The sequence below is a fragment of the Heterodontus francisci genome, unplaced genomic scaffold (assembly GCF_036365525.1).
Source record: "Heterodontus francisci isolate sHetFra1 unplaced genomic scaffold, sHetFra1.hap1 HAP1_SCAFFOLD_43, whole genome shotgun sequence".
NCBI classification, from domain to species: Eukaryota; Metazoa; Chordata; class Chondrichthyes; order Heterodontiformes; family Heterodontidae; genus Heterodontus; species Heterodontus francisci.
The window spans coordinates 2,850,346-2,858,805 of NW_027141852.1; the positions used below are offsets into that span (position 1 = coordinate 2,850,346).

General features: G+C 47.8%; 2 non-coding genes across 2 annotated transcripts; one reads left to right on the plus strand and one right to left on the minus strand.

Moving 5' to 3' along the window:
• Positions 1–220: 220 nt before the first annotated feature.
• Positions 221–309, minus strand: trnap-ugg (transfer RNA proline (anticodon UGG)). The gene is given in 2 exon segments: positions 221–256; positions 274–309. It is a non-coding gene; the product is annotated as a tRNA-Pro (tRNA).
• Positions 310–4,770: 4,461 nt separating this feature from the next.
• trnar-ucg (transfer RNA arginine (anticodon UCG)) lies at positions 4,771–4,861 on the plus strand. The gene is given in 2 exon segments: positions 4,771–4,807; positions 4,826–4,861. It is a non-coding gene; the product is annotated as a tRNA-Arg (tRNA).
• The last annotated feature ends 3,599 nt before the right edge of the window (positions 4,862–8,460 follow it).

Below are 8,460 nucleotides of genomic sequence, written 5' to 3' on the forward strand. Positions count from 1 at the left end.
TGGGTCGGGTTTCATTTGCTGACCCGAGCAGGCCTTTAGTTACTGTTGCAACCTTATATTCCCACTTGACAATCTGTATACTTTGTTCATTTCAATTTTGTCGACAAGCTCTTTGAATCCAGTTCCCCGGTCCTCAAGCAGGCTCAGTTTGGAAATCGATTCCGCTTTCTGGAAGGCTGAAAGCAATCGATGACCTTAAACTAAAAATGGCAACAGAGAAGGGCTCGTCTGGGATTTGAACCCAGGACCTCTCACATAATAATCACTTATATCCCCAAAGCGAGAATCATACCCCTAGATCAACGAGCCACCGTTGGCATGGTTTTTATTCGCTCCTGTGGAATTTCACTGGCACCCACAGCCGATCATGCATTTTTTTCAGATCAAAACAATATCCTACAAAGCTGAAATAAAAACAGAAAGTGCTGGAAATACTCAGCACCTCTGACAGCATCTGTGGAGAGAGAAACAGAGTTAACATTTCAGGGTTTTCACCTTTTGTTTGAGCCATCTTTTCAGACTGCTTCTGTCCATCCAATCTCACTTTTTACTCTATCCACATTCTAAGGGTGGTGCACTGGTGAGCACTGTAGCTTCACAACTTCAATGACCCCAATTCAGTTCTGTATACTGCCTGTGTGGAGTTTGCAAGTTGTTTATGTGGGCTTCACAAGGTACTCTGGTTTCCTCCCACAACGAAAGACTTGTGGGTTGATAGATAAATTGACTGTTGTAAATTGGCCCCAGGGTAGGTGATAGGAGAAATGTGGGGATGTGGTAGGGAATTCTGGGTTAACATAGGATTAGTATAAATGGGTGGTTGATGGTCAGTGCAGACTCAGTGGGCCAAAGGGCCTATATCAGTGCTGTATATCTCTATAACCATTCTCTAAGCAAATGCATTTTTCATGAAGTCCTCATTTCTTTTATTAATGACAATTTTATATTTCCGGCCCTTGCTTCATACAATACCACAAGTGGAATCATGTTTCCATCAACCCGATCAAACCCCTTCACTATTTCCTCATATTGCAATGTTTCTTTAACCCTGACAGACTGTGGAGTTTCTGCTGCTTGATTGCAGTTCTTGCTTCCCGCCAGTAGATGTCACCTCACTCCAATATCGTGAAGTTTACAAATGTGAGAGAGACACAACAGGAAATAATTGTTGACATTGTAGTGAATGTGTGGGATTTAGAAATACTAGGAGTGGAGACGAGTTATTACTGAATTTGTCAAACCAAACATATGTTATAATGTTGTGTTAAATCTGTCACTCTGTTGTCTTGATTCTGAGAGTGACATAGACTCATCGAGTCATTGGGTCATTTGTGGTATAGAAGGAGGCCATTCGCTCCATCAAGAACAGGCCAGCTCTCCATGGAGCGATCCAGTCAGTCCCACTCGTCTGCTCGATCCCCCTAGCCCTGTAAATTTATTTCCTTCAAATGCCCATCGAAATTCCTTTTGTAACCAACGATTGTCTCCACTTCCTCCACCCTCGGGGGCAGCGAGTTACAGATCATTACCAATCACTGTGTAAAAAAACTCTTCCGCACATTCCCCCTGCGTCTCTTGTCCAAAACCTTCAATCTGAATCCCCTAGTCCTTGTACCAATAGTTAATGGGAACAATTTTTCCTTGCCAACTTATCTAAAACTGTCATAGCCTTCGACACCTCTATCCATTCTCCCCTCAATCTCCTTTGAGACAGCCAGAAAAAACCCTGTTTTTCTAACCTAACCTTGAAACTAAAACCCTCCATCCCTGGAACTATTCTGGTAAATCTCCTCTGCACCCTCTCAAGAATCCGCACATCCTTTCTAAAGATTGGTGAGCAGATCTGGATGCAACACTCCAATTGGGGCCTAACCAGAGTTCAGCATAACAACCCTGCTTTTGTACTCAATGTCTCTATTTATAAAGCCCAAGATCCCACATGCTTTGCTAACCACTCTCGCAATATGTCTTGCCAACTTCAAAGAATGATGGACATGTACTCCAGGTCCCTCTATTCCAGCACACTCTTCAGAACTGTAGCATTGAGTATATATTGCCTCTCCCTATTTCTTCTGCTAAAATGCATCACCTCACACTTGTCACTATTAGATTCCATCTGCCACCTGTCTGCCCATCCTACTAGCGGATAACTATCCTGTTTCAGGCAGTTCATATCATCCTCACTGTTTGCCACTCCTCCAAGTTTGGTGTCATCGGCATATTTTGAGATTCTACTCGATATTCCAAGATCCAAGTCATTAATCTGTTGCAAAAAAAAGCAATGGTTCTAGCACTGACCCTTGGGGAACACCACTGTCGACTATCCTCCGGTCTGACCAAGAACCATTTCATATGACTCGCTGTTTTCTGTCCTTAAACCAATTTCCTATCCAAATGGACACTGACCCTCCTAATCCATGAACCTCAATTTTGTTAACCACCCTTTTATGTGGTACTTTATAAAATGCTTTTGTAAAATCCATATAAACAACATCCACTGCATTCCCTTCATCAACTTTCTCAGATAGTTTATCAAAAAATGCAGTTAGATTCATCAAGCATGAACTTCCATTTATAAATCCATGCCCACTCTCCTTAATTAACTCAAACCTCTCCAAATGACTTGATTTTTTCCCTGACCTGTTGGTCTTGTGCTTATAGCAAGCTCACCACAGAGCATGTATTTGGCAATGTGACTGTCATTCATTTGGCCCAGTCAACAGAGCCGCCTCTGACTCAAAAGGGCAAACATGCTGCGGATCCCTGCACGCTGGTGTACTTCCTCATTCGGCACTCTGTCCTGCCAGGAGATGCCCAATATCCATCTGAGGCAGTGGAGGTGGAAGCTGTTCAGCTGCTTTTCTTGGCTTGTATCAGTTGTTGATGCTTCTCTACTATAAAGGAGGGTGCTGAGAACACAAGCCTGGTACACATGGAGTTTTGTATTTTCGGTCAGTTTGCTGTCGGTTCACACCCATCTTCTCAACTTTGACATGACAGCTGCAGCATTGGCAATCCTGGTGCTGATTTCAGCATCAAGGGACAGATTGCTGGTGATTGTTGATCCAAGGTATGTGAACTGTTGACAACCTCCAAAGTGAGGTTGTCAATGTTGATGGAAAGTGGAGTCTCTACGTCCAAGTCTCTACGTCCAACTGGAGTCTTGCCAAGATGAACAGCTTGTCGTCAGCTCTGATATACAGGTGAACACCCCCATCTGTGTACAATAGCAGCATGGAGAAGAATACACCAATTATAAAGGATGTGATAACTAGACAGTTAGAAAATAATGATATGATTGGGCAGAGTCAACATAGATTTATGAAAAGGAAAACAGGCTTGAAAAAACCCGTTGAGTTTTTTGAGGATGTTACCTGTAGAACAGATAAAGGAGAACCAGTGGATGCTTTGGTAATGTCCCACACAGGAGGTGAGTAAACAAAATTAGAGCACATAGGATTGGGAATAATATACTGGTGTGGATTGAGAATTGGTTAACAGACCGAAAACAGAGAGCAGGAATAACGGGTCCTCCTCAGGATGGCAGGCTGTTACTATTGGGGTACTGCAAGGATCAGTGTTGGAGCCACAGCTGTTAACAACCGAAATAAATGATTTGGATGTGGGGATTAAATGTAATATTTCCAAGTTTGCAGATGACATAAAGCTAGGTGAAGTGTGAGCTGTGAGAATGATGCAGAGAGGTTTCCAGGGAACCTGGAGAGGCTAAGTGAATGGGAAAGAACATGGCAGATGGAATATAATGTGAATAAGTGTGAAGTTCTCCACTTTGGTGGAATAAACAGAAAGACAGAGTATTTCTTAAATGGTGAGAGGTTGCGAAGTGTTGATGCCCAAAGGGACCTGGGTGTCCTTGTTCATGAGACACTAAAAGCTCTTGTGCAGGTGCAGCAATCAATTAGGAAGGCAAATGGTATGTTGGCCTTCACACGAGGGGTCTTGAGTACGGGAGTAAAGATGTCTTGTTGCCATTGTATAGAGCCTTGGTGAAACCGCGCTGGAGTATTTTGTTTAGTTTGGTCTCCTCATCTAAGGAAGGATATACTTGCCATAGAGGGAGTGAAACAGAGGGTCACCAGACTAATCCCTGGGATGGTGGGACTGAAACTGGGCCTGTATTCCTTAAAGTTTCGAAGAATGAGAGGTGATCTCATTGAAACTGATAAAATTCTTACAGGGTGTGACAGTGTGGATGTAGATAGGATATTTGCCCTGGTTGGTGAGTCTAAAATCAGGGGACCAAGTCTCAGAATAAGGAGTAGGCCATTTAAAACTGAGATACGGTTGAATTTCTACACTCAGACGGTGGTGAATCACTGGAATTCTCTACCCCAGAGAGCTGTGGCAGTTCAATCATTGAGCATGTCCAAGACAGAAATTGTTAGAAATCTTGATACTCAGGAAATCAAGGGATATGGGGATAGCACGGGAAAGGGGCAGATAGAGGTAGATGATCAGCCATGATCGAATTGAATGGCAGAACAGGCTCGACGGGCTGAATGGCCTACTCCTATGTTCCTCTGTTCCTAAGAGAGTTGGCGCCAGCGCGCAGCCCTGCTTTACCCCACTGCTGATCTTGAAAGTGTCTGATGTTGCTCCATTGTAACTGATGGAACTGTGCATGTTCTCGTGAAAAGAAGAGATGATGCCCAAGAGTTCAGGAGGGCAGCCGAGTTTCCATCGCAGTTTGAAGAGTCCGTCTCTGCTGACAAGATCAAAGGCCTTGGTGATGTTGTTCACAATAAGTGCGGCTCTGTGGCGCAATGGATAGCGTGTTGGACTTCGAAATAATGATAAACAAGGCATTCAAAGGTTATGGGTTCAAATCCCACCAGAGTCAGATTTTGGACCAGTCACAGAAGAGCACAACGGAACAGAGAGTTCACAAGTGTGTTAAAAGCACCGACTCAGAGACAGAGCGAGAGAGAGAGGAGCAGAGCAGGGGTAAAAAAAATCAAGGAGTGACATCACAATGGAGAGTGAGAGCAGGGAAACAGAGAGCCGCTGGGGTGAGTTTACAGGATTTGGTTCTTGCTTCGGTGCAGTGGAAGGAGCTGTTTGGTGAGGATCTGGTAAGCTGTGACATCACAGGCAAGCAGGTAGTTGATTGGTTTGGAAAAAGCTGCATGTTTGATGAGTATCTGGTAAGTGATTAAGGTCCATTTTAGTCCTAATGTTTAAAATAGTAAACAAACTAGTAGTAAGCTTAATAAAATATACAATAAAATAAACAATTGAATAAAATAATTAAGTAGTTAATTGAAACACGTTCAGGATGACAGGACAGGTGATGTGTCACAGCTGCAGCATGTGGGAGCTCCTGGATGCCAGTGTGATCCAGAGCAAACACATCTGCAGCAAGTGTAGTATCTGTTCTTATCAGTGCTTATTTGATTGAGAAGAGACCATGATCAATGCCTTTTGATCCTGGGGGAACTTTGATTGAAATGGCTATAACCAATTTTCGCGTTTCGGGCCAGGGAGTGCGCAACACTGTTCGGGTGGTCGTGAAGGACAAGGAAGGAGATGCACCGGTCGATCGCACCTTCTTCATCAAGAAAATTCTCTTCGATTGCTGCGGATTTCAAGCGACGGACGTCTTCTGCCTGCAGGAATTCCCCAGCAGTGGATACTTCGACGTGACGTTCCGGAACGTGGCGGGATGCATCAAGTTTCTGAAGGCGTTCAAGGAGAAAGGGGACCGGGCGCCACTGTCGATCCTCACGGCGGAGCCGCTCTTCACGCTTCCGTCACAACGGGACCGGGTGGTGACGATTCACCTCTACAACCCCCATGTTCCGGTGGTGGATGTACTCACCTTTCTCGCCAGGTACGTCGAGGTGGCCGGCAGCAGCACTGATGTCAAGGACCCCTTTGGGAACTGGACCAGCAAGCGGCAGGTCAAGGTGACCTTGAAGGTAGATCCCAGAGGAGCCATCATCCACCCTCCCTCCACCTTCGCTATCGGGGGAAGTCGAGGCTTCTTGGTCGACGCTGGGCAGCCCAGAGTTTGCCGCACCTGTCGCAAATCTGGTCACATGGCAGTCAACTGCAGCACGGTTGTTTGCAAGAACTGCAAGGAGGAAGGCCATCAGACCAAGGACTGTAAGCAGACTAAGTGTTGCAACTTGTGCGGTGCGGCAGGCCATCTCTACAAGACCTGCCCCAAACGTTGCCTCAGCTATGCTCAGGCGGCAAGGTCCAAGGAAAGGCCGGGAGAAGGTTCGACGAAGGCGTCCGCTGTTCGAAAGGAGACCAGCAACCTTCTCCGCAGCGAGGAACTTCAACTTGAGAAGGAAGGGGAGGCAGCTGAAACCAACGACCCAGCACCTATCCAGCGCCCGGAAACCCCTCCTCCACAGACAGAATCAATGGAGGAGGAGGCAGCAGATGGACAAACAGGTCAGTGGCAAGTGGTCCAGAGGAAAACCACAAAGAAAAAACATCCCAAAGCCACCACCCAAACCAGTGGCAAGAGGAGGCTCTCTTCTGAATCAGACTGCAACAACTCCTCTTCACTGGACGGGGAAATGCTGGAGCGACAGCCCCTTCAAAAGAGGCGGCAGAACTCCGAGATGGATGATGGAGCATCCCAGCCCCCGGGCACTGGAAGCTGTGATGGGCCCGGCGTGCCCCAACCCCAATGCCCCACACCTAACGACGTGTCCAACGCATCTCAGCTCCGGGACACCGGGAGCAAAGACACGTCTGGCGCACCTGAGCTGTTGGAGACCGGGAGCTGTGATGTTTTCGAGGAGGAACAGATGGAAGCAGCTGAGGACAATCCAATCCTCTCTGCCTACAAGACCCCCCCGATGTCACCCGAGCGGCACAAACCCTGCATGAAAAATCAGGAGGGGTTTCTGAGCCCAACCAACGTGAAACTGCTTGCGCATACGATGGGTATGCAGGAACATCCCGAAGGGGAAGGACTGGGACTAGCGAGGACAAACGGTATGGGAAGCAACAACTAATTTTTAGTAAAAAATGGGTGTAAGAATTGCTTCCATTAATGTGCGTAGCATTAAATCTACTACGCGATGTATTTCAACCTTGGATTACCTTGCCAAGGTCAAAGCTGACCTACTGTTTCTGCAGGAGTGTGGAATACCACACCTCAGCACCTACAGGCAGTGGTCGCGATGGTGGTCCCACGGGCCATCGATCTGGTCGGGGGGTAATGACTGCCGTTCCTCCGGCCTGGGTATTCTGCTGCGGGGAGGTAACTTCACCATCTCCGAAGTTAAGGAGTTGGTGGGCGGCCGCCTCCTCGTAGCAGACGTGATGTACAACAAAGCTCCGCTCTGGTTGATCAACGTGTCCGCCCCGGTGCAACGCAGCGAGCGGCTGACCGTCTTCCAGCAGCTCCCACTGCTGCTGGCGACGTCCAGGCCGGTCATCCTAGGCGGTGACTTCAACTGCATCATCGATGCGGCTGGACGATCCGGCAGTGACGACAGCAAACTGGACGCTACGTCCAGATTCCTAATAGAAACAGTTAAAGATGCCAAACTACACGACGTCTTCAGCAAACCTGCAGACGGAGCGCAGCGCAGATACACATGGTCAAGATCGGACGGGTCTGCCCGTTCCAGGATTGACTTCCTGTTTGTGTCCCGTGCTGTCACGGTCGGATCCACCGACGTCAAGCCGGTGTTCTTCTCCGACCACTGCCTCTTACTGGCCGACTGTCACTTACAGGACGACCAGCGGGTTGGCAGAGGGACGTGGAAGCTCAATGCGACACTGCTGACCCCAGAGAACGTTGAGGAACTCAAAAGGGATTACAATGGTTGGAGGACCGTGAAACCCCTGTTTGAGTCTCCAGTTCACTGGTGGGAAGCGATTAAGGAGAACATCAAGAGGTTCTTCATCCACAAAGGTGTTCAGAAGGCGAGAGAGAGACAGAGGGAAGTGTCCCGACTCCAGAAAATTATGCAAAATCTACTCCGGTTGCAGTCAATGGGGGTCGAGGTCAAGGAGGACCTCCAAGAGGTGAAGAGCCAGCAGGCCTCGTTCTTTGCCAAGGAGGCCTCCAAGATCATCTTCCGGTCCAGAGTCCGCTCCATCGAGCAGGATGAGACGTGCTCGCGTTACTTCTTCCAAAAGGTACACAGAGAGAGCTCTGTTATCAGCAGCCTGAAGGAAGAAGATGGCTCGGTAACGTCTTCGCAGTCCGACATACTAAGGATCAGCAAATCCTTTTATGCTGGGCTGTATGACGCGAAGCCCACAGACAGCAGAGCCTCCCAGTCCTTCCTGTCATCTATCACAGAGGTCTTAGATGACAGCAGGAGGGAGAGACTGGACAAGCCGTTAACTCTGGACGAGCTGACAAAGGCCGTCGAGTCTTTCGAGACGAGTAAAACTCCCGGGAGCGACGGCTTACCGGTCGAGTTGTACTCGGCCCTGTGGGACTGGGTCGGCCCGGACCTGCTG